The 6,911-nt window shown below is 38.9% G+C and overlaps 1 non-coding gene across 1 annotated transcript; it reads left to right on the top strand.

The window, feature by feature from the left end:
• Positions 1 to 6,315: 6,315 nt before the first annotated feature.
• Positions 6,316 to 6,422, top strand: LOC147948337 (small nucleolar RNA R71). The gene has a single exon (XR_015585879.1). It is a non-coding gene; the product is annotated as a small nucleolar RNA R71 (small nucleolar RNA).
• Positions 6,423 to 6,911: the final 489 nt, after the last annotated feature.

Below are 6,911 nucleotides of genomic sequence, written 5' to 3'. Positions count from 1 at the left end.
AAGATGTTCATCCAGCTCAGCAGCCGCGACTTGGCTTGGCCAAGTCAGCCCCAAACTTATGTACTCAAACTCTTCAGGTCGCTTCTTGTACTACTTCCTGCATTAACTTCCAAACTAGTACAAGAACTGCTTCAAATGTCTTATACATCCTCTGATATATCTGACTGCATGTTCCTTGATTCAACACAACATATTCTCTGCTTTGTGTCAATTATTGTGTTAGCAAAATTACCAAGTGTTACCTTTGCTTTGCTCTACCAGCATATGTATCAAGTAATACTGCATCCTCTGTATCAGCTCTTTCCACTGTCTTTGTCTCAACTAGTGCACCATCACTGAGACATCTATGATGTATCTTTGTATCCATGTCTCATCCATTAGAGTCACTTAGTAGAGATTTCACGACATGTTCTGAACCTTATAAAACTTCAATCAACACAACATCTTCAATCTCTCCCTTGGTGATTGAGTTTTATAATCCATCACGCACCAATTAGAACTAGTCAGCTCAACATCTTCAATCTCTCCCTAGATGATTGAATTTTCAATTCCGCGCATCTTATAAAATTAGTCGTCACAATGTCTTCAATCTCTCCCTTGATGACTGCGTTTTAGAACCCAAGCACACACTCAATTTGTGTTGCCTCATCTATCTGTTTGCTTCATGTTACATCATGTAGTAGACTTGTATGATCAAACATCTTCATTCTTCCCATTTTTTAACTTATTTTGACACTCAAGCACATCCTTTAATCACTATTAGAACACTGATGTAGTAATTTTTGTATCAATTATTATCAATCCACAATTTGCATTAATCAACACACCAAGAATACACAAAGATGCTTAATCTATTCTTGAACAAGGAAAATTCTTTGTCACAATCTTAACTAACAAAAATGATTCAAAAAAAGGAAACAAAACAATGCAAGCTCAAGGCAAATTAACAATACTGAAAATCAAGAATAAACAAGAGAACCTTGGGCAAGGTAATTGACTTGGGAGATAGTTAATCAATCCTAGATGTCTAAGTAACAATCAAGAACAATCCTATGGCTAGAACAATTATGCAAATCAATTCATTTCCATGATAGAGATCCTATGCTAATCAAGTGATAATCAACAATTTCCAAAGGTAATCACAATACAAGCATGCATTAAGAACAAGTCCAAATACCACTAAGCACCCTAATCATCAATTTCCATTGACTAGGAGTGCAAAGCTCTTGAATATTTTGGTTCATGAATTTCATCAAACACCTTGTGGGCATGGAAATCCTAAAGTCTAGATTCAGGCTTGATCAAAGCTATCTAGCATTATTATCACCAATCAAGATAGGAAATGCATAAATAAAGCCCTAGACATCAAAGATCAACCATCTATCTCCCTAATCTACCAAGCCCAAAGTCTTAAAAAGATCTACTCACTAATCATCATGATCACATAAAGGAAAGAGTTTTATCTTTCTAAAATCATAATAAAAGCTTGTAGATTAAGAGATTTGAAAGACAAAATGATATTAAAACTGGAAATCCACCAAAGATTCAACAAAACCAAGTGTAGAAAAGCTTAAGAACCCTAGGTGGCTACTTAACAAAACTAATACAAGAGATAATAGATAAGATAAGAGATAAGTCTCCACAATTAGGGTTTGAGTATTTATAGGAAAACATAAACTAAACCGGAACGAACCGGATTAAAATTAAACAATTCAGAGAAAACCGGAACAAACCGGGTTTTGGTCAAAAAATGGTGCTTGATCGACCACTTGATCGACCATTTGGTCGATCGTTCCTCCATCGTGATCGACCATTTGGTCGATCGGTTGGTCGATCGGTCAAGTCTCGGAATTCTCGATCCTTGAAGTCCGAAGTCCAGCTTTGTGTCACGATCGACCATTTGGTCGATTGCTCGGTCGATCGTCCAAGTCTCTGAAGTCTCGCTTTGCGTCACGATCGACCATTTGGTCGATTTCTCGGTCAATCAGCCAACTCTCCGAAGTCTCGGCTCGCGACACGATCGACCATTTGGTCGATTGCTTGGTCGATCGTTTTGTCCTGTGTCCAGTCCGACGAATCCGATAGTGCTTTGATCGACCAAATGGTCGATCGGTTGCTCGATCGTTTGAAGTCCGCGAATTCGATAATGTGTTGATCGACCATTTGGTCGATCGGCTGGTCGATCGTTCGGCCTTCTTGCCTTCATTTCCAATTCCTTGCAAATTCGTGACTTCTTTGGCTCCAAAGCACACATTCCTTGCATATCTCCACTCAACTGCCTGAGATACCAAACTTGATGCAATATGCAGCCTAAACAACCTAAATGCTCATGAATATGCACAATACAATGAAGAATTAAGCTCTAAAAATACAGGAAAACACAAGATATCAACTCCCCCAAACTTATACTTTGCTAGTCCTCTAGCAAGAACCAGGTAGAAAACAAGGGAGAGAGGTTTAAAAATGGGACTCAAAACCTAAAGGCATGAGACAAAGGATTCAAACCAAAGTCCTTAGATGTAGTTCAATGGTGCTAAGATCAATTAAAGTCCTTACAAATATTTTTCTATGCTTAACACAATGCATCACTCTAGTTCATCTTCTATCTATTGGCAAAGACTTGCAATCCTATTGAACATCTCTTTCACATTCATTAAAGTGTTTGGTGTGATCTTGCAAATGGAAAATAAATCAAGCTCAATTGGTTTAAGGGAGAGGCTTTTTATTAAGTGGTTGGAAATGGTGTTTTTGGGTGGTTAACTCTCAAACAAAGAGGAATGCTAGACAATCATGAAATCTATCTAAGACCAAGAATAATTTGGGCATACAAAGCTTAGCTCTTGATGTTCTACCCACCTAAAAGCTTTTCTACCCCTTTTCTCATCTTTCTTATCTTCCTTTCAAATCCAAAAATTCAACCTTATTCAACTTAACCCCTTTTTCTTCTATACTTATGGTCTTATTCCTTTATTTTTATTCTATCTCTAAGGCTGTTCTTGCTTTAAACACTAGCTCCTTTTCTTTCTTATTCATTCTTTGCTATACTCCCAATCTTGTTTGATTTTTCTTTACTATTTTCATTTTGATTCTAGGAGACTATAACAACACTTTCTATCCCTTTTCTTTGAGACTTAGAGCTTATAACCAACTTAACCTTAGAGACTTTTCTTTTCTTTTGACCAAGTAAACCTTTATTTCCCTTCTTATTCTCTCTTGTTCCTAAACTTGAACCCAAATCAACATTCTAACCACCTATTTCTTTCAAAGCCAGTCCTATTAGCTTGCTATAAAGATTCCAAGCCTAGCTAAAAACAAGAGCCAGTTTTTTGTCATTCTCAATACTCTCAAGATTTCACAACCTATAACATTATCAAGAAAAGGCCTCACTCAACAAATCAATACAAGGCATGAAAGAAAAGGCTGGGGTTCAAAGGTGTGGCAAGATATTGGGTTAAACGAAATAAAGTGGCAAATTGAGATAGTTAACCCAAATGAAAGTTCCATGAGCTAGCATTCATAGTCCATATGCAAGATAATTTAAAGATCAAATTAAAGTCCAAATAATATAGAGATGCAGCAATGATCAAGCAAGCTTTACACTAGAAGAAAATGCTTTCAAGTGACACAATGCTTTTAAGCCTAGATTCTTCATTTTTTCCCAAAGATTAAACAAGCACCAATGAACTATAAATGAGGGCTGTGGGTTCAATCCTAAAACTCAACCTTTACAAGGCAATTTCATTATTATCCCAAATGCAAATGAAAATGCATACTAAATGCTTCTAGACTCAATCCTAAACACAAGAATGAATATGCAAAGCTACATGCATTTGTTTTTTGGTTTTTGAAAATTTTCAAAATTTTTTTGATTTTTCTCAAAACATAGCTATTAACAATGCATCACACAAAAGATGAAAATCAAAACAGAACACAATGTTAGATGGTTAGTCCCTCCCCCAAACTTAATTCACACAGTCCCTGTGTGAGAAAAGTCCAAGAGAAAGACTAACAAAATAAAGAAAACAAGACTCAAATGATATGTACAATGGAAAGTTAGGACCATACCTTGGTCCTAGTTGTGAACCTTAGGGAATGGAGTGATAGGAGGAGCTTTAGTGCTCCCTTGAGATCCTGTTGAATTGGTGGAAGGAGAGTGGAGGTTGATAGTAATGACACTTGAGAGAAGTTCATGAAGCTTATCCTTGTCATAATGATAGTTGGGATCTAGCTTGGCTTTGACACTTGCAAAAGGTGAAGAAGGACCTTTGTGCTTCACTTTGTACTCTATTGTTCCATCAACAAGCCCCAAGGGATGCAAACACAAAGTCATATGAAAAGAAACAATGGTGGGAAGGTGGTTTTGTTTCTTCTTCCTCTTCTTCTTGTCAACAACTTTATTTGCTTGACCCAAATCCCCTTCTCTTGAATCTCCTTTGAGGTCATCAAATAAAGAGTCTAAACACTCACCATCCAAAATGTCCTCTTCAAGCTTTGTGGTCTTTTTAATCCCCACTTTATCAACTTGGAGCTCTTGATGTTGATCATTCAAGTCTCTATGCTTTTCCTTCATTGCCACTTCTTCACTAGTGATTGTTCCACAAAACATTGTAGAGGAAGGTTTGATAGGATAGGATAGGTTGGGGTTCACATGAATAAGAGTTACTCTCTTATTTGGGAAATCAATGCTTGCCCCCACTGTGTTGAGAAAGGGAGTTCCTAGTATGAGAGGGAGCCTGTTGGTTTCTTTCATCTTAACTACCATGAAGTCTGTTGGAACTGTGCAATCACCAACCTTGAGTGGATAGTTCTCAATCAAACCAAGTGGGTATTTTGAAGAGGCATCTCCAAACGTGATGGAAGAAGAGGGTTGCTTCATGTCTTTGATCCCAAGACTCTTTACCATCTCAAGTGACATCACATTAACACTTGCTCCTGAATCACACAAGGCATCATCAAGTTGTAAAGTACCAAGTGAGCAAGGTATAGTGAATCTGCCTAGATCTTCAAGCTTGGAAAGTGTTTTTGGACTTGGTTGTTCTTCACTTGGTGAATCAAAAACTCCCATGATCTCTTCCACCTTCTCTCTGTTCGCTAGAATAGCTTTGATGAACTCTATATGGCTAGGAACTTGAGACAAGCTATCCACATGAGGCAAAGGTGCTCCAACTCTATTCATATTAGCTTTGAAACTTGAGAGCACTTTCTTTTTGGCCTTTGTAAGAACTCTTTGTGGAAATGGAATTGGAGGACTATAAAGAGGAAGAGCAACACTTGGTTCATCTTTCTTTTCAACCTCCTTGGCAACTATCTCCTCACCCCTTGATCCCTTCTCAGTTTTCTCAACTTTAGCAACCACCAAACTCTCAACAGCAGAACCATATAGGAGAGCAGAGATCTCTTCAATAGACCTTTCACTCTCATCAGCATGGCTATCCATTTTTGATTTTTCGAAACTCATTCTAGTAACCCTGTTCACTTCTTCCTTGAAGATGGCATTGCAAAACGCCTTTGGGTTTTGTTCTGATTTTCCGGGTAGAGAACCCATTTGTTTTGTTGAAGAGGAAGAAGCTTGTCCCTGGACTTGTGTTTGCAACCTTTCAAACTTAGCATTTAACTCACCATAGACAATGTCAACCTTGTTGTGTATGGCTTTCATTTGTGTAGCAAGTTCAATGGCTCCTCTTCCTTGTCCTTCTAGGAGTTGTCTAAGTAGAGCATTTGTGTCATCTACTTGACCTTGAGGATGTGGTGCACTCAGTTGTTGTTGAGGTTGGGAATAGCTTTGAGGCTTGGCTTGGTAGTTTCCTTGAGGTTGAGGCTGATAGTTGGGTTGGGAAGGGAAACCAGGTGGTTTTTGGGGTGGATATAGACTGATCTTGTGGGTTCTCCATATTGGTGCTGCGGTAAGAAAGGTTAGGGTGGTTGCGGTAATTAGGATTGAACTTGTTATAGCCTTGGCCACCAACATAATTGACCTTTTCTTGTCTCTCAACACAAGCTTCCATACCTTCTTGATAAAGTTTATATTCATTGACAAAGTGGACTGGCTTTTGAGTGGCAAGAAGCATCTTATCCATCTTTTCATTCAATGCTTTGGTCTCCTTGCGGTGATGCTCATTCATATCAGAATGATCTCTTGTAGTTCGATCATAATCCTCCCTATAATTACCATCACCTTGAGCAAGATTCTCCACCAAAGTCATACCAACATCAACATCTTGGCCAAGAAAGTTTCCATTACTTGCTGTGTCAAGCAACATCCTTATTTTTGGTAGCACCCCTCTATATAATGTGCTAAGAAGAGACTCCTTGGAGAAACCATGATGAGGGCATTGCATAGTATAGCCCTTGAATCTCTCCCATGCTTCACAAAAACTCTCATTTCCCTTTTGAGCAAAGCTTGATATCTCATTTCTCAACCTTGCTGTTCTTGTAGTTGAGAAGAACTTGGATAGGAAAGCTCTCTTGCATTGATCCCACGAGGTGATGGATCCCACTGGTAGGTTCTTCTCCCAAGTCCTAGCTCTATCTCCAAGAGAAAACGGAAAGAGGCGTAGTTTGAATGCATCTTCCGAGATACCGTTGATTTTCACTGTCCCACACATCATATCAAACTGATCCAAGTGGTCAAGAGGGTCTTCCATAGGCAGACCATGGAACTTTGAGCTTTGCACCATGTTGATAAGACTTGACTTGATTTCGTAGTTGTTGTTCTCAACAGCGGGTGCTCTAATTCCTTGGCGGTTCCCATAAATGTTCGGTTGATCAAAGGCTTCAATGACTCGTGGTTGTCTTGGAGGATGGATAGGAGCTTCGTTTTCATTGGGCTGATCATTTCCATTATGACCAGCGGCTGGAGGAGGGTTGTTCTCCATGGCTTGGCGGGCTAAACGGCGGTTCTCTCTTTCAAG

Source organism: Camelina sativa, chromosome 2 (assembly GCF_030686135.1).
Source record: "Camelina sativa cultivar CO46 ecotype springtype chromosome 2, ASM3068613v1".
NCBI lineage: Eukaryota > Viridiplantae > Streptophyta > Magnoliopsida > Brassicales > Brassicaceae > Camelina > Camelina sativa.
The sequence above is the reverse complement of the archived record's forward strand: the minus strand, read 5'-3'. Positions and strand labels throughout refer to the sequence as shown.